The sequence below is a fragment of the Astyanax mexicanus genome, chromosome 18 (assembly GCF_023375975.1).
Source record: "Astyanax mexicanus isolate ESR-SI-001 chromosome 18, AstMex3_surface, whole genome shotgun sequence".
Classification (NCBI taxonomy): Eukaryota; Metazoa; Chordata; class Actinopteri; order Characiformes; family Acestrorhamphidae; genus Astyanax; species Astyanax mexicanus.
This window is the reverse complement of record NC_064425.1, coordinates 34,280,898-34,295,563: the sequence shown is the minus strand read 5'-3', so window position 1 is coordinate 34,295,563 and position 14,666 is coordinate 34,280,898. Positions and strand designations below refer to the sequence as shown.

At 50.4% G+C, this 14,666-nt stretch overlaps 25 non-coding genes across 25 annotated transcripts; 18 read left to right on the top strand and 7 right to left on the bottom strand.

The window, feature by feature from the left end:
* Positions 1 to 519: 519 nt before the first annotated feature.
* On the top strand, positions 520 to 626 carry LOC125783684 (U6 spliceosomal RNA). The gene has a single exon (XR_007426404.1). It is a non-coding gene; the product is annotated as a U6 spliceosomal RNA (small nuclear RNA).
* A 278-nt stretch (positions 627 to 904) lies between these two features.
* LOC125783558 (U1 spliceosomal RNA) lies at positions 905 to 1,068 on the top strand. Its single transcript, XR_007426281.1, has one exon. It is a non-coding gene; the product is annotated as a U1 spliceosomal RNA (small nuclear RNA).
* Positions 1,069 to 1,627: 559 nt separating this feature from the next.
* Positions 1,628 to 1,734, top strand: LOC125783683 (U6 spliceosomal RNA). The gene has a single exon (XR_007426403.1). It is a non-coding gene; the product is annotated as a U6 spliceosomal RNA (small nuclear RNA).
* Positions 1,735 to 2,012: 278 nt separating this feature from the next.
* On the top strand, positions 2,013 to 2,176 carry LOC125783309 (U1 spliceosomal RNA). Its single transcript, XR_007426030.1, has one exon. It is a non-coding gene; the product is annotated as a U1 spliceosomal RNA (small nuclear RNA).
* Positions 2,177 to 2,734: 558 nt separating this feature from the next.
* Positions 2,735 to 2,841, top strand: LOC125783682 (U6 spliceosomal RNA). The gene has a single exon (XR_007426402.1). It is a non-coding gene; the product is annotated as a U6 spliceosomal RNA (small nuclear RNA).
* Positions 2,842 to 3,119: 278 nt separating this feature from the next.
* LOC125783527 (U1 spliceosomal RNA) lies at positions 3,120 to 3,283 on the top strand. The gene has a single exon (XR_007426250.1). It is a non-coding gene; the product is annotated as a U1 spliceosomal RNA (small nuclear RNA).
* A 558-nt stretch (positions 3,284 to 3,841) lies between these two features.
* LOC125783681 (U6 spliceosomal RNA) lies at positions 3,842 to 3,948 on the top strand. The gene has a single exon (XR_007426401.1). It is a non-coding gene; the product is annotated as a U6 spliceosomal RNA (small nuclear RNA).
* Positions 3,949 to 4,226: 278 nt separating this feature from the next.
* Positions 4,227 to 4,390, top strand: LOC125783308 (U1 spliceosomal RNA). The gene has a single exon (XR_007426029.1). It is a non-coding gene; the product is annotated as a U1 spliceosomal RNA (small nuclear RNA).
* Positions 4,391 to 4,948: 558 nt separating this feature from the next.
* LOC125783680 (U6 spliceosomal RNA) lies at positions 4,949 to 5,055 on the top strand. Its single transcript, XR_007426400.1, has one exon. It is a non-coding gene; the product is annotated as a U6 spliceosomal RNA (small nuclear RNA).
* A 278-nt stretch (positions 5,056 to 5,333) lies between these two features.
* On the top strand, positions 5,334 to 5,497 carry LOC125783307 (U1 spliceosomal RNA). Its single transcript, XR_007426028.1, has one exon. It is a non-coding gene; the product is annotated as a U1 spliceosomal RNA (small nuclear RNA).
* A 557-nt stretch (positions 5,498 to 6,054) lies between these two features.
* Positions 6,055 to 6,161, top strand: LOC125783915 (U6 spliceosomal RNA). Its single transcript, XR_007426635.1, has one exon. It is a non-coding gene; the product is annotated as a U6 spliceosomal RNA (small nuclear RNA).
* Positions 6,162 to 6,439: 278 nt separating this feature from the next.
* On the top strand, positions 6,440 to 6,603 carry LOC125783305 (U1 spliceosomal RNA). The gene has a single exon (XR_007426026.1). It is a non-coding gene; the product is annotated as a U1 spliceosomal RNA (small nuclear RNA).
* Positions 6,604 to 7,161: 558 nt separating this feature from the next.
* LOC125783678 (U6 spliceosomal RNA) lies at positions 7,162 to 7,268 on the top strand. The gene has a single exon (XR_007426398.1). It is a non-coding gene; the product is annotated as a U6 spliceosomal RNA (small nuclear RNA).
* A 278-nt stretch (positions 7,269 to 7,546) lies between these two features.
* On the top strand, positions 7,547 to 7,710 carry LOC125783479 (U1 spliceosomal RNA). Its single transcript, XR_007426202.1, has one exon. It is a non-coding gene; the product is annotated as a U1 spliceosomal RNA (small nuclear RNA).
* A 558-nt stretch (positions 7,711 to 8,268) lies between these two features.
* On the top strand, positions 8,269 to 8,375 carry LOC125783677 (U6 spliceosomal RNA). Its single transcript, XR_007426397.1, has one exon. It is a non-coding gene; the product is annotated as a U6 spliceosomal RNA (small nuclear RNA).
* A 278-nt stretch (positions 8,376 to 8,653) lies between these two features.
* LOC125783304 (U1 spliceosomal RNA) lies at positions 8,654 to 8,817 on the top strand. The gene has a single exon (XR_007426025.1). It is a non-coding gene; the product is annotated as a U1 spliceosomal RNA (small nuclear RNA).
* Positions 8,818 to 9,375: 558 nt separating this feature from the next.
* LOC125783676 (U6 spliceosomal RNA) lies at positions 9,376 to 9,482 on the top strand. Its single transcript, XR_007426396.1, has one exon. It is a non-coding gene; the product is annotated as a U6 spliceosomal RNA (small nuclear RNA).
* A 278-nt stretch (positions 9,483 to 9,760) lies between these two features.
* On the top strand, positions 9,761 to 9,924 carry LOC125783531 (U1 spliceosomal RNA). The gene has a single exon (XR_007426254.1). It is a non-coding gene; the product is annotated as a U1 spliceosomal RNA (small nuclear RNA).
* A 50-nt stretch (positions 9,925 to 9,974) lies between these two features.
* Positions 9,975 to 10,081, bottom strand: LOC125783675 (U6 spliceosomal RNA). Its single transcript, XR_007426395.1, has one exon. It is a non-coding gene; the product is annotated as a U6 spliceosomal RNA (small nuclear RNA).
* Positions 10,082 to 10,639: 558 nt separating this feature from the next.
* LOC125783515 (U1 spliceosomal RNA) lies at positions 10,640 to 10,804 on the bottom strand. Its single transcript, XR_007426238.1, has one exon. It is a non-coding gene; the product is annotated as a U1 spliceosomal RNA (small nuclear RNA).
* A 276-nt stretch (positions 10,805 to 11,080) lies between these two features.
* Positions 11,081 to 11,187, bottom strand: LOC125783674 (U6 spliceosomal RNA). The gene has a single exon (XR_007426394.1). It is a non-coding gene; the product is annotated as a U6 spliceosomal RNA (small nuclear RNA).
* A 558-nt stretch (positions 11,188 to 11,745) lies between these two features.
* On the bottom strand, positions 11,746 to 11,909 carry LOC125783303 (U1 spliceosomal RNA). The gene has a single exon (XR_007426024.1). It is a non-coding gene; the product is annotated as a U1 spliceosomal RNA (small nuclear RNA).
* Positions 11,910 to 12,187: 278 nt separating this feature from the next.
* LOC125783673 (U6 spliceosomal RNA) lies at positions 12,188 to 12,294 on the bottom strand. The gene has a single exon (XR_007426393.1). It is a non-coding gene; the product is annotated as a U6 spliceosomal RNA (small nuclear RNA).
* Positions 12,295 to 12,852: 558 nt separating this feature from the next.
* LOC125783590 (U1 spliceosomal RNA) lies at positions 12,853 to 13,015 on the bottom strand. The gene has a single exon (XR_007426313.1). It is a non-coding gene; the product is annotated as a U1 spliceosomal RNA (small nuclear RNA).
* A 278-nt stretch (positions 13,016 to 13,293) lies between these two features.
* Positions 13,294 to 13,400, bottom strand: LOC125783672 (U6 spliceosomal RNA). Its single transcript, XR_007426392.1, has one exon. It is a non-coding gene; the product is annotated as a U6 spliceosomal RNA (small nuclear RNA).
* Between the last annotated feature and the right edge of the window lie 1,266 nt (positions 13,401 to 14,666).

Below are 14,666 nucleotides of genomic sequence, written 5' to 3'. Positions count from 1 at the left end.
CTTTGTGTTTGGCTGAGCAAAGTGTTGGGAAAGCAGCTGTAGGCGTTCCTTGCCGTAGAAAACGGGGGTGCCTTGTGACCCACGCTTTGGAGATCTGCCCCAGTGTCAAGCTCAGGTCAGACTTGCTGATGTTTTCCCAGTAGGCATATTCCTGTGAAAAAAAAGAAGTGGAATGGTAGCTCCAAAAGCTTGGAATTCATAGATCTGACCAGCACCTTCCTATGACATTCTTCAATGCAGCTCAGTCATTGCTTCTCAGCTCATGCTTGATTTCATTTAGTCACCTGGCATCCAAAGAACCTTCTTCTGCGTTCGAAGGTAGAAAATGTGCTATGTATACTAAGTACTGCCCCGTGTGAAACAAAAAAGCGTCACTGGAGTCCAAAGTGGGGAGGGCTTGACACTCCCAGCCTGTGAGGTGTCAAGAGGACACCTGATAAGCCTCTGAGGCCTGCCCTCTTGCAGAAACCCTGTTGAGGCGCGGAATGGTATATGGGAGAGACGTGGGCCACGTGGAGCGTGCTTGCTACGGCAGCACATATACTAAAATTGGATCGATACAGAGAAGATTAGCATGGCCCCTGCGAAAGGATGACACGCAAATCCGTGAGGCGCTCCTTGTTTTGTTCCGTCTAACGGAAAGTACGGCCCATGTCAGCATCTGCCCCGTAATGTCTTGAGATTGCTTTGCAAAAGCATGAGAAATGCTCGCAAGGCCTGCTAAGTAAATGCCCTGTCAGAGTCAAAGAGGTCGCTAGACGCAAGGACTCCGCGAGAGCCTTTAGTTCAGGATGAGAGGCGGGGCTACGATCTCATCAAGCCGCTCCCCTCAAGAATTACACCATCACCCTCTTCCTGCATTAGCTGCGGTCAGGATGAGCATTCCCCAAAAACAACAACTTTCATACTTACCTGGCAGGAGTGATACCATGATCAGAAAGGTGGTTCGCCCAGAGCGAGGCTCAGCCATTGCACTCGGGCTGTGCTGACCTTTGCGAATTCCCCAAATGCGGGAATCTCGACTGCATAATTTCTGGTAGTGGGGGACTGCGTGCGCGCTCTCCCCTGACGTGCTTCTGTGACCAATGTAGAGTTGTGTTTCTGCGGCTTTGTGTTTGGCTGAGCAAAGTGTTGGGAAAGCAGCTGTAGGCGTTCCTTGCCGTAGCAAACGGGGGTGCCTTGTGACCCACGCTTTGGAGATCTGCCCCAGTGTCAAGCTCAGGTCAGACTTGCTGATGTTTTCCCAGTAGGCATATTCCTGTGAAAAAAAAAGAAGTGGAATGGTAGCTCCAAAAGCTTGGAATTCATAGATCTGACCAGCACCTTCCTATGACATTCTTCAATGCAGCTCAGTCATTGCTTCTCAGCTCATGCTTGATTTCATTTAGTCACCTGGCATCCAAAGAACCTTCTTCTGCGTTCGAAGGTAGAAAATGTGCTATGTATACTAAGTACTGCCCCGTGTGAAACAAAAAAGCGTCACTGGAGTCCAAAGTGGGGAGGGCTTGACACTCCCAGCCTGTGAGGTGTCAAGAGGACACCTGATAAGTCTCTGAGGCCTGCCCTCTTGCAGAAACCCTGTTGAGGCGCGGAATGGTATATGGGAGAGACGTGGGCCACGTGGAGCGTGCTTGCTACGGCAGCACATATACTAAAATTGGATCGATACAGAGAAGATTAGCATGGCCCCTGCGAAAGGATGACACGCAAATCCGTGAGGCGCTCCTTGTTTTGTTCCGTCTAACGGAAAGTACGGCCCATGTCAGCATCTGCCCCGTAATGTCTTGAGATTGCTTTGCAAAAGCATGAGAAATGCTCGCAAGGCCTGCTAAGTAAATGCCCTGTCAGAGTCAAAGAGGTCGCTAGACGCAAGGACTCCGCGAGAGCCTTTAGTTCAGGATGAGAGGCGGGGCTACGATCTCATCAAGCCCCTCCCCTCAAGAATTACACCATCACCCTCTTCCTGCATTAGCTGCGGTCAGGATGAGCATTCCCCAAAAACAACAACTTTCATACTTACCTGGCAGGGGTGATACCATGATCAGAAAGGTGGTTCGCCCAGAGCGAGGCTCAGCCATTGCACTCGGGCTGTGCTGACCTTTGCGAATTCCCCAAATGCGGGAATCTCGACTGCATAATTTCTGGTAGTGGGGGACTGCGTGCGCGCTCTCCCCTGACGTGCTTCTGTGACCAATGTAGAGTTGTGTTTCTGCGGCTTTGTGTTTGGCTGAGCAAAGTGTTGGGAAAGCAGCTGTAGGCGTTCCTTGCCGTAGAAAACGGGGGTGCCTTGTGACCCACGCTTTGGAGATCTGCCCCAGTGTCAAGCTCAGGTCAGACTTGCTGATGTTTTCCCAGTAGGCATATTCCTGTGAAAAAAAAGAAGTGGAATGGTAGCTCCAAAAGCTTGGAATTCATAGATCTGACCAGCACCTTCCTATGACATTCTTCAATGCAGCTCAGTCATTGCTTCTCAGCTCATGCTTGATTTCATTTAGTCACCTGGCATCCAAAGAACCTTCTTCTGCGTTCGAAGGTAGAAAATGTGCTATGTATACTAAGTACTGCCCCGTGTGAAACAAAAAAGCGTCACTGGAGTCCAAAGTGGGGAGGGCTTGACACTCCCAGCCTGTGAGGTGTCAAGAGGACACCTGATAAGCCTCTGAGGCCTGCCCTCTTGCAGAAACCCTGTTGAGGCGCGGAATGGTATATGGGAGAGACGTGGGCCACGTGGAGCGTGCTTGCTACGGCAGCACATATACTAAAATTGGATCGATACAGAGAAGATTAGCATGGCCCCTGCGAAAGGATGACACGCAAATCCGTGAGGCGCTCCTTGTTTTGTTCCATCTAACGGAAAGTACGGCCCATGTCAGCATCTGCCCCGTAATGTCTTGAGATTGCTTTGCAAAAGCATGAGAAATGCTCGCAAGGCCTGCTAAGTAAATGCCCTGTCAGAGTCAAAGAGGTCGCTAGACGCAAGGACTCCGCGAGAGCCTTTAGTTCAGGATGAGAGGCGGGGCTACGATCTCATCAAGCCCCTCCCCTCAAGAATTACACCATCACCCTCTTCCTGCATTAGCTGCGGTCAGGATGAGCATTCCCCAAAAACAACAACTTTCATACTTACCTGGCAGGGGTGATACCATGATCAGAAAGGTGGTTCGCCCAGAGCGAGACTCAGCCATTGCACTCGGGCTGTGCTGACCTTTGCGAATTCCCCAAATGCGGGAATCTCGACTGCATAATTTCTGGTAGTGGGGGACTGCGTGCGCGCTCTCCCCTGACGTGCTTCTGTGACCAATGTAGAGTTGTGTTTCTGCGGCTTTGTGTTTGGCTGAGCAAAGTGTTGGGAAAGCAGCTGTAGGCGTTCCTTGCCGTAGAAAACGGGGGTGCCTTGTGACCCACGCTTTGGAGATCTGCCCCAGTGTCAAGCTCAGGTCAGACTTGCTGATGTTTTCCCAGTAGGCATATTCCTGTGAAAAAAAAGAAGTGGAATGGTAGCTCCAAAAGCTTGGAATTCATAGATCTGACCAGCACCTTCCTATGACATTCTTCAATGCAGCTCAGTCATTGCTTCTCAGCTCATGCTTGATTTCATTTAGTCACCTGGCATCCAAAGAACCTTCTTCTGCGTTCGAAGGTAGAAAATGTGCTATGTATACTAAGTACTGCCCCGTGTGAAACAAAAAAGCGTCACTGGAGTCCAAAGTGGGGAGGGCTTGACACTCCCAGCCTGTGAGGTGTCAAGAGGACACCTGATAAGCCTCTGAGGCCTGCCCTCTTGCAGAAACCCTGTTGAGGCGCGGAATGGTATATGGGAGAGACGTGGGCCACGTGGAGCGTGCTTGCTACGGCAGCACATATACTAAAATTGGATCGATACAGAGAAGATTAGCATGGCCCCTGCGAAAGGATGACACGCAAATCCGTGAGGCGCTCCTTGTTTTGTTCCGTCTAACGGAAAGTACGGCCCATGTCAGCATCTGCCCCGTAATGTCTTGAGATTGCTTTGCAAAAGCATGAGAAATGCTCGCAAGGCCTGCTAAGTAAATGCCCTGTCAGAGTCAAAGAGGTCGCTAGACGCAAGGACTCCGCGAGAGCCTTTAGTTCAGGATGAGAGGCGGGGCTACGATCTCATCAAGCCCCTCCCCTCAAGAATTACACCATCACCCTCTTCCTGCATTAGCTGCGGTCAGGATGAGCATTCCCCAAAAACAACAACTTTCATACTTACCTGGCAGGGGTGATACCATGATCAGAAAGGTGGTTCGCCCAGAGCGAGGCTCAGCCATTGCACTCGGGCTGTGCTGACCTTTGCGAATTCCCCAAATGCGGGAATCTCGACTGCATAATTTCTGGTAGTGGGGGACTGCGTGCGCGCTCTCCCCTGACGTGCTTCTGTGACCAATGTAGAGTTGTGTTTCTGCGGCTTTGTGTTTGGCTGAGCAAAGTGTTAGGAAAGCAGCTGTAGGCGTTCCTTGCCGTAGAAAACGGGGGTGCCTTGTGACCCACGCTTTGGAGATCTGCCCCAGTGTCAAGCTCAGGTCAGACTTGCTGATGTTTTCCCAGTAGGCATATTCCTGTGAAAAAAAAGAAGTGGAATGGTAGCTCCAAAAGCTTGGAATTCATAGATCTGACCAGCACCTTCCTATGACATTCTTCAATGCAGCTCAGTCATTGCTTCTCAGCTCATGCTTGATTTCATTTAGTCACCTGGCATCCAAAGAACCTTCTTCTGCGTTCGAAGGTAGAAAATGTGCTATGTATACTAAGTACTGCCCCGTGTGAAACAAAAAAGCGTCACTGGAGTCCAAAGTGGGGAGGGCTTGACACTCCCAGCCTGTGAGGTGTCAAGAGGACACCTGATAAGCCTCTGAGGCCTGCCCTCTTGCAGAAACCCTGTTGAGGCGCGGAATGGTATATGGGAGAGACGTGGGCCACGTGGAGCGTGCTTGCTACGGCAGCACATATACTAAAATTGGATCGATACAGAGAAGATTAGCATGGCCCCTGCGAAAGGATGACACGCAAATCCGTGAGGCGCTCCTTGTTTTGTTCCATCTAACGGAAAGTACGGCCCATGTCAGCATCTGCCCCGTAATGTCTTGAGATTGCTTTGCAAAAGCATGAGAAATGCTCGCAAGGCCTGCTAAGTAAATGCCCTGTCAGAGTCAAAGAGGTCGCTAGACGCAAGGACTCCGCGAGAGCCTTTAGTTCAGGATGAGAGGCGGGGCTACGATCTCATCAAGCCCCTCCCCTCAAGAATTACACCATCACCCTCTTCCTGCATTAGCTGCGGTCAGGATGAGCATTCCCCAAAAACAACAACTTTCATACTTACCTGGCAGGGGTGATACCATGATCAGAAAGGTGGTTCGCCCAGAGCGAGGCTCAGCCATTGCACTCGGGCTGTGCTGACCTTTGCGAATTCCCCAAATGCGGGAATCTCGACTGCATAATTTCTGGTAGTGGGGGACTGCGTGCGCGCTCTCCCCTGACGTGCTTCTGTGACCAATGTAGAGTTGTGTTTCTGCGGCTTTGTGTTTGGCTGAGCAAAGTGTTGGGAAAGCAGCTGTAGGCGTTCCTTGCCGTAGAAAACGGGGGTGCCTTGTGACCCACGCTTTGGAGATCTGCCCCAGTGTCAAGCTCAGGTCAGACTTGCTGATGTTTTCCCAGTAGGCATATTCCTGTGAAAAAAAGAAGTGGAATGGTAGCTCCAAAAGCTTGGAATTCATAGATCTGACCAGCACCTTCCTATGACATTCTTCAATGCAGCTCAGTCATTGCTTCTCAGCTCATGCTTGATTTCATTTAGTCACCTGGCATCCAAAGAACCTTCTTCTGCGTTCGAAGGTAGAAAATGTGCTATGTATACTAAGTACTGCCCCGTGTGAAACAAAAAAGCGTCACTGGAGTCCAAAGTGGGGAGGGCTTGACACTCCCAGCCTGTGAGGTGTCAAGAGGACACCTGATAAGCCTCTGAGGCCTGCCCTCTTGCAGAAACCCTGTTGAGGCGCGGAATGGTATATGGGAGAGACGTGGGCCACGTGGAGCGTGCTTGCTACGGCAGCACATATACTAAAATTGGATCGATACAGAGAAGATTAGCATGGCCCCTGCGAAAGGATGACACGCAAATCCGTGAGGCACTCCTTGTTTTGTTCCGTCTAACGGAAAGTACGGCCCATGTCAGCATCTGCCCCGTAATGTCTTGAGATTGCTTTGCAAAAGCATGAGAAATGCTCGCAAGGCCTGCTAAGTAAATGCCCTGTCAGAGTCAAAGAGGTCGCTAGACGCAAGGACTCCGCGAGAGCCTTTAGTTCAGGATGAGAGGCGGGGCTACGATCTCATCAAGCCCCTCCCCTCAAGAATTACACCATCACCCTCTTCCTGCATTAGCTGCGGTCAGGATGAGCATTCCCCAAAAACAACAACTTTCATACTTACCTGGCAGGGGTGATACCATGATCAGAAAGGTGGTTCGCCCAGAGCGAGGCTCAGCCATTGCACTCGGGCTGTGCTGACCTTTGCGAATTCCCCAAATGCGGGAATCTCGACTGCATAATTTCTGGTAGTGGGGGACTGCGTGCGCGCTCTCCCCTGACGTGCTTCTGTGACCAATGTAGAGTTGTGTTTCTGCGGCTTTGTGTTTGGCTGAGCAAAGTGTTGGGAAAGCAGCTGTAGGCGTTCCTTGCCGTAGAAAACGGGGGTGCCTTGTGACCCACGCTTTGGAGATCTGCCCCAGTGTCAAGCTCAGGTCAGACTTGCTGATGTTTTCCCAGTAGGCATATTCCTGTGAAAAAAAAGAAATGGAATGGTAGCTCCAAAAGCTTGGAATTCATAGATCTGACCAGCACCTTCCTATGACATTCTTCAATGCAGCTCAGTCATTGCTTCTCAGCTCATGCTTGATTTCATTTAGTCACCTGGCATCCAAAGAACCTTCTTCTGCGTTCGAAGGTAGAAAATGTGCTATGTATACTAAGTACTGCCCCGTGTGAAACAAAAAAGCGTCACTGGTGTCCAAAGTGGGGAGGGCTTGACACTCCCAGCCTGTGAGGTGTCAAGAGGACACCTGATAAGCCTCTGAGGCCTGCCCTCTTGCAGAAACCCTGTTGAGGCGCGGAATGGTATATGGGAGAGACGTGGGCCACGTGGAGCGTGCTTGCTACGGCAGCACATATACTAAAATTGGATCGATACAGAGAAGATTAGCATGGCCCCTGCGAAAGGATGACACGCAAATCCGTGAGGCGCTCCTTGTTTTGTTCCGTCTAACGGAAAGTACGGCCCATGTCAGCATCTGCCCCGTAATGTCTTGAGATTGCTTTGCAAAAGCATGAGAAATGCTCGCAAGGCCTGCTAAGTAAATGCCCTGTCAGAGTCAAAGAGGTCGCTAGACGCAAGGACTCCGCGAGAGCCTTTAGTTCAGGATGAGAGGCGGGGCTACGATCTCATCAAGCCCCTCCCCTCAAGAATTACACCATCACCCTCTTCCTGCATTAGCTGCGGTCAGGATGAGCATTCCCCAAAAACAACAACTTTCATACTTACCTGGCAGGGGTGATACCGTGATCAGAAAGGTGGTTCGCCCAGAGCGAGGCTCAGCCATTGCACTCGGGCTGTGCTGACCTTTGCGAATTCCCCAAATGCGGGAATCTCGACTGCATAATTTCTGGTAGTGGGGGACTGCGTGCGCGCTCTCCCCTGACGTGCTTCTGTGACCAATGTAGAGTTGTGTTTCTGCGGCTTTGTGTTTGGCTGAGCAAAGTGTTGGGAAAGCAGCTGTAGGCGTTCCTTGCCGTAGAAAACGGGGGTGCCTTGTGACCCACGCTTTGGAGATCTGCCCCAGTGTCAAGCTCAGGTCAGACTTGCTGATGTTTTCCCAGTAGGCATATTCCTGTGAAAAAAAAGAAGTGGAATGGTAGCTCCAAAAGCTTGGAATTCATAGATCTGACCAGCACCTTCCTATGACATTCTTCAATGCAGCTCAGTCATTGCTTCTCAGCTCATGCTTGATTTCATTTAGTCACCTGGCATCCAAAGAACCTTCTTCTGCGTTCGAAGGTAGAAAATGTGCTATGTATACTAAGTACTGCCCCGTGTGAAACAAAAAAGCGTCACTGGAGTCCAAAGTGGGGAGGGCTTGACACTCCCAGCCTGTGAGGTGTCAAGAGGACACCTGATAAGCCTCTGAGGCCTGCCCTCTTGCAGAAACCCTGTTGAGGCGCGGAATGGTATATGGGAGAGACGTGGGCCACGTGGAGCGTGCTTGCTACGGCAGCACATATACTAAAATTGGATCGATACAGAGAAGATTAGCATGGCCCCTGCGAAAGGATGACACGCAAATCCGTGAGGCGCTCCTTGTTTTGTTCCGTCTAACGGAAAGTACGGCCCATGTCAGCATCTGCCCCGTAATGTCTTGAGATTGCTTTGCAAAAGCATGAGAAATGCTCGCAAGGCCTGCTAAGTAAATGCCCTGTCAGAGTCAAAGAGGTCGCTAGACGCAAGGACTCCGCGAGAGCCTTTAGTTCAGGATGAGAGGCGGGGCTACGATCTCATCAAGCCCCTCCCCTCAAGAATTACACCATCACCCTCTTCCTGCATTAGCTGCGGTCAGGATGAGCATTCCCCAAAAACAACAACTTTCATACTTACCTGGCAGGGGTGATACCATGATCAGAAAGGTGGTTCGCCCAGAGCGAGGCTCAGCCATTGCACTCGGGCTGTGCTGACCTTTGCGAATTCCCCAAATGCGGGAATCTCGACTGCATAATTTCTGGTAGTGGGGGACTGCGTGCGCGCTCTCCCCTGACGTGCTTCTGTGACCAATGTAGAGTTGTGTTTCTGCGGCTTTGTGTTTGGCTGAGCAAAGTGTTGGGAAAGCAGCTGTAGGCGTTCCTTGCCGTAGAAAACGGGGGTGCCTTGTGACCCACGCTTTGGAGATCTGCCCCAGTGTCAAGCTCAGGTCAGACTTGCTGATATTTTCCCAGTAGGCATATTCCTGTGAAAAAAAAGAAGTGGAATGGTAGCTCCACAAGCTTGGAATTCATAGATCTGACCAGCACCTTCCTATGACATTCTTCAATGCAGCTCAGTCATTGCTTCTCAGCTCATGCTTGATTTCATTTAGTCACCTGGCATCCAAAGAACCTTCTTCTGCGTTCGAAGGTAGAAAATGTGCTATGTATACTAAGTACTGCCCCGTGTGAAACAAAAAAGCGTCACTGGAGTCCAAAGTGGGGAGGGCTTGACACTCCCAGCCTGTGAGGTGTCAAGAGGACACCTGATAAGCCTCTGAGGCCTGCCCTCTTGCAGAAACCCTGTTGAGGCGCGGAATGGTATATGGGAGAGACGTGGGCCACGTGGAGCGTGCTTGCTACGGCAGCACATATACTAAAATTGGATCGATACAGAGAAGATTAGCATGGCCCCTGCGAAAGGATGACACGCAAATCCGTGAGGCGCTCCTTGTTTTGTTCCGTCTAACGGAAAGTACGGCCCATGTCAGCATCTGCCCCGTAATGTCTTGAGATTGCTTTGCAAAAGCATGAGAAATGCTCGCAAGGCCTGCTAAGTAAATGCCCTGTCAGAGTCAAAGAGGTCGCTAGACGCAAGGACTCCGCGAGAGCCTTTAGTTCAGGATGAGAGGCGGGGCTACGATCTCATCAAGCCCCTCCCCTCAAGAATTACACCATCACCCTCTTCCTGCATTAGCTGCGGTCAGGATGAGCATTCCCCAAAAACAACAACTTTCATACTTACCTGGCAGGGGTGATACCATGATCAGAAAGGTGGTTCACCCAGAGCGAGGCTCAGCCATTGCACTCGGGCTGTGCTGACCTTTGCAAATTCCCCAAATGCGGGAATCTCGACTGCATAATTTCTGGTAGTGGGGGACTGCGTGCGCGCTCTCCCCTGACGTGCTTCTGTGACCAATGTAGAGTTGTGTTTCTTTCCGTTAGACGGAACAAAACAAGGAGCGCCTCACGGATTTGCGTGTCATCCTTTCGCAGGGGCCATGCTAATCTTCTCTGTATCGATCCAATTTTAGTATATGTGCTGCCGTAGCAAGCACGCTCCACGTGGCCCACGTCTCTCCCATATACCATTCCGCGCCTCAACAGGGTTTCTGCAATAGGGCAGGCCTCAGAGGCTTATCAGGTGTCCTCTTGACACCTCACAGGCTGGGAGTGTCAAGCCCTCCCCACTTTGGACTCCAGTGACGCTTTTTTGTTTCACACGGGGCAGTACTTAGTATACATAGCACATTTTCTACCTTCGAACGCAGAAGAAGGTTCTTTGGATGCCAGGTGACTAAATGAAATCAAGCATGAGCTGAGAAGCAATGACTGAGCTGCATTGAAGAATGTCATAGGAAGGTGCTGGTCAGATCTATGAATTCCAAGCTTTTGGAGCTACCATTCCACTTCTTTTTTTTCACAGGAATATGCCTACTGGGAAATCATCAGCAAGTCTGACCTGAGCTTGACACTGGGGCAGATCTCCAAAGCGTGGGTCACAAGGCACCCCCGTTTTCTACGGCAAGGAACGCCTACAGCTGCTTTCCCAACACTTTGCTCAGCCAAACACAAAGCCGCAGAAACACAACTCTACATTGGTCACAGAAGCACGTCAGGGGAGAGTGCGCACGCAGTCCCCCCACTACCAGAAATTATGCAGTCGAGATTCCCGCATTTGGGGAATTCGCAAAGGTCAGCACAGCCCGAGTGCAATGGCTGAGCCTCGCTCTGGGCGAACCACCTTTCTGATCATGGTATCACCCCTGCCAGGTAAGTATGAAAGTTGTTGTTTTTGGGGAATGCTCATCCTGACCGCAGCTAATGCAGGAAGAGGGTGATGGTGTAATTCTTGAGGGGAGGGGCTTGATGAGATCGTAGCCCCGCCTCTCATCCTGAACTAAAGGCTCTCGCGGAGTCCTTGCGTCTAGCGACCTCTTTGACTGACAGGGCATTTACTTAGCAGGCCTTGCGAGCATTTCTCATGCTTTTGCAAAGCAATCTCAAGACATTACGGGGCAGATGCTGACATGGGCCGTACTTTCCGTTAGACGGAACAAAACAAGGAGCGCCTCACGGATTTGCGTGTCATCCTTTCGCAGGGGCCATGCTAATCTTCTCTGTATCGATCCAATTTTAGTATATGTGCTGCCGTAGCAAGCACGTTCCACGTGGCCCACGTCTCTCCCATATACCATTCCGCGCCTCAACAGGGTTTCTGCAAGAGGGCAGGCCTCAGAGGCTTATCAGGTGTCCTCTTGACACCTCACAGGCTGGGAGTGTCAAGCCCTCCCCACTTTGGACTCCAGTGACGCTTTTTTGTTTCACACGGGGCAGTACTTAGTATACATAGCACATTTTCTACCTTCGAACGCAGAAGAAGGTTCTTTGGATGCCAGGTGACTAAATGAAATCAAGCATGAGCTGAGAAGCAATGACTGAGCTGCATTGAAGAATGTCATAGGAAGGTGCTGGTCAGATCTATGAATTCCAAGCTTTTGGAGCTACCATTCCACTTCTTTTTTTTCACAGGAATATGCCTACTGGGAAAACATCAGCAAGTCTGACCTGAGCTTGACACTGGGGCAGATCTCCAAAGCGTGGGTCACAAGACACCCCCGTTTTCTACGGCAAGGAACACCTACAGCTGCTTTCCCAACACTTTGCTCAGCCAAACACAAAGCCGCAGAAACACAACTCTACATTGGTCACAGAAGCACGTCAGGGGAGAGCGCGCACGCAGTCCCCCACTACCAGAAATTATGCAGTCGAGATTCCCGCATTTGGGGAATTCGCAAAGGTCAGCACAGCCCGAGTGCAATGGCTGAGCCTCGCTCTGGGCGAACCACCTTTCTGATCATGGTATCACCCCTGCCAGGTAAGTATGAAAGTTGTTGTTTTTGGGGAATGCTCATCCTGACCGCAGCTAATGCAGGAAGAGGGTGATGGTGTAATTCTTGAGGGGAGGGGCTTGATGAGATCGTAGCCCCGCCTCTCATCCTGAACTAAAGGCTCTCACGGAGTCCTTGCGTCTAGCGACCTCTTTGACTCTGACAGGGCATTTACTTAGCAGGCCTTGCGAGCATTTCTCATGCTTTTCCAAAGCAATCTCAAGACATTACGGGGCAGATGCTGACATGGGCCGTACTTTCCGTTAGACGGAACAAAACAAGGAGCGCCTCACGGATTTGCGTGTCATCCTTTCGCAGGGGCCATGCTAATCTTCTCTGTATCGATCCAATTTTAGTATATGTGCTGCCGTAGCAAGCACGCTCCACGTGGCCCACGTCTCTCCCATATACTATTCCGCGCCTCAACAGTGTTTCTGCAAGAGGGCAGGCCTCAGAGGCTTATCAGGTGTCCTCTTGACACCTCACAGGCTGGGAGTGTCAAGCCCTCCCCACTTTGGACTCCAGTGACGCTTTTTTGTTTCACACGGGGCAGTACTTAGTATACATAGCACATTTTCTACCTTCGAACGCAGAAGAAGGTTCTTTGGATGCCAGGTGACTAAATGAAATCAAGCATGAGCTGAGAAGCAATGACTGAGCTGCATTGAAGAATGTCATAGGAAGGTGCTGGTCAGATCTATGAATTCCAAGCTTTTGGAGCTACCATTCCACTTCTTTTTTTTCACAGGAATATGCCTACTGGGAAAACATCAGCAAGTCTGACCTGAGCTTGACACTGGGGCAGATCTCCAAAGCGTGGGTCACAAGGCACCCCCGTTTTCTACGGCAAGGAACGCCTACAGCTGCTTTCCCAACACTTTGCTCAACCAAACACAAAGCCGCAGAAACACAACTCTACATTGGTCACAGAAGCACGTCAGGGGAGACTCGCACGCAGTCCCCCACTACCAGAAATTATGCGGCCGAGATTCCCGCATTTGGGGAATTCGCAAAGGTCAGCACAGCCCGAGTGCAATGGCTGAGCCTCGCTCTGGGCGAACCACCTTTCTGATCATGGTATCACCCCTGCCAGGTAAGTATGAAAGTTGTTGTTTTTGGGGAATGCTCATCCTGACCGCAGCTAATGCAGGAAGAGGGTGATGGTGTAATTCTTGAGGGGAGGGGCTTGATGAGATCATAGCCCCGCCTCTCATCCTGAACTAAAGGCTCTCGCGGAGTCCTTGCGTCTAGCGACCTCTTTGACTCTGACAGGGCATTTACTTAGCAGGCCTTGCGAGCATTTCTCATGCTTTTCCAAAGCAATCTCAAGACATTACGGGGCAGATGCTGACATGGGCCGTACTTTCCGTTAGACGGAACAAAACAAGGAGCGCCTCACGGATTTGCGTGTCATCCTTTCGCAGGGGCCATGCTAATCTTCTCTGTATCGATCCAATTTTAGTATATGTGCTGCCGTAGCAAGCACGCTCCACGTGGCCCACGTCTCTCCCATATACCATTCCGCGCCTCAACAGTGTTTCTGCAAGAGGGCAGGCCTCAGAGGCTTATCAGGTGTCCTCTTGACACCTCACAGGCTGGGAGTGTCAAGCCCTCCCCACTTTGGACTCCAGTGACGCTTTTTTGTTTCACACGGGGCAGTACTTAGTATACATAGCACATTTTCTACCTTCGAACGCAGAAGAAGGTTCTTTGGATGCCAGGTGACTAAATGAAATCAAGCATGAGCTGAGAAGCAATGACTGAGCTGCATTGAAGAATGTCATAGGAAGGTGCTGGTCAGATCTATGAATTCCAAGCTTTTGGAGCTACCATTCCACTTCTTTTTTTTCACAGGAATATGCCTACTGGGAAAACATCAGCAAGTCTGACCTGAGCTTGACACTGGGGCAGATCTCCAAAGCGTGGGTCACAAGACACCCCCGTTTTCTACGGCAAGGAACACCTACAGCTGCTTTCCCAACACTTTGCTCAGCCAAACACAAAGCCGCAGAAACACAACTCTACATTGGTCACAGAAGCACGTCAGGGGAGAGCGCGCACGCAGTCCCCCACTACCAGAAATTATGCAGTCGAGATTCCCGCATTTGGGGAATTCGCAGGCTTTGTGTCTACGGTAGTGCAAAGTCTACGGTGACTGTAGACAGTTACGGCTCCTGATTGGTAGTCTACGGTCGAATTACGCGATCTGATTGGGAGTCTACGGTCGAGTCTACGGTCACTGTAGACTCTACACCAATCCGATTGCCGATATTTGAATACTACCGCCCTAGACGAGTCCGGACCAATCGCGGGTCGTCGTTCGGCGCTGCGCTGATAGCTTTGACGGACGCGAATGTGCGGTAAGTCAGTCTGTTAAAAAATAAAATTTATACACATATTTAGTGGATAAAGTTCATGTTTCTTCAAATCGATGTTTGAATAACACCATTAATTAGTTAGCTAGCCTTCTAGAGAGCTCTTTGGACGGCAAGTTGATCTCTAATTAGCTATATTAGCTATATCTCCGTAGCTTACTCCAGGTCGGAGATCTGTTAACTTAACTAGCTAGGTTAATAACTAATTAAATAACTATATCTACATGTTTTTTAACCCACCCCGGCTTCAGTTATGTCAGTTTCAGTTAAGTATCGCGTTAAATGTGTTCAGTTACACGAGGCTGAATGATGCGAGCACTAAATACGTTGGGGGCAATCTCTGTATTTCACTGTGGGTCTGCACTTCACCTTAAAAA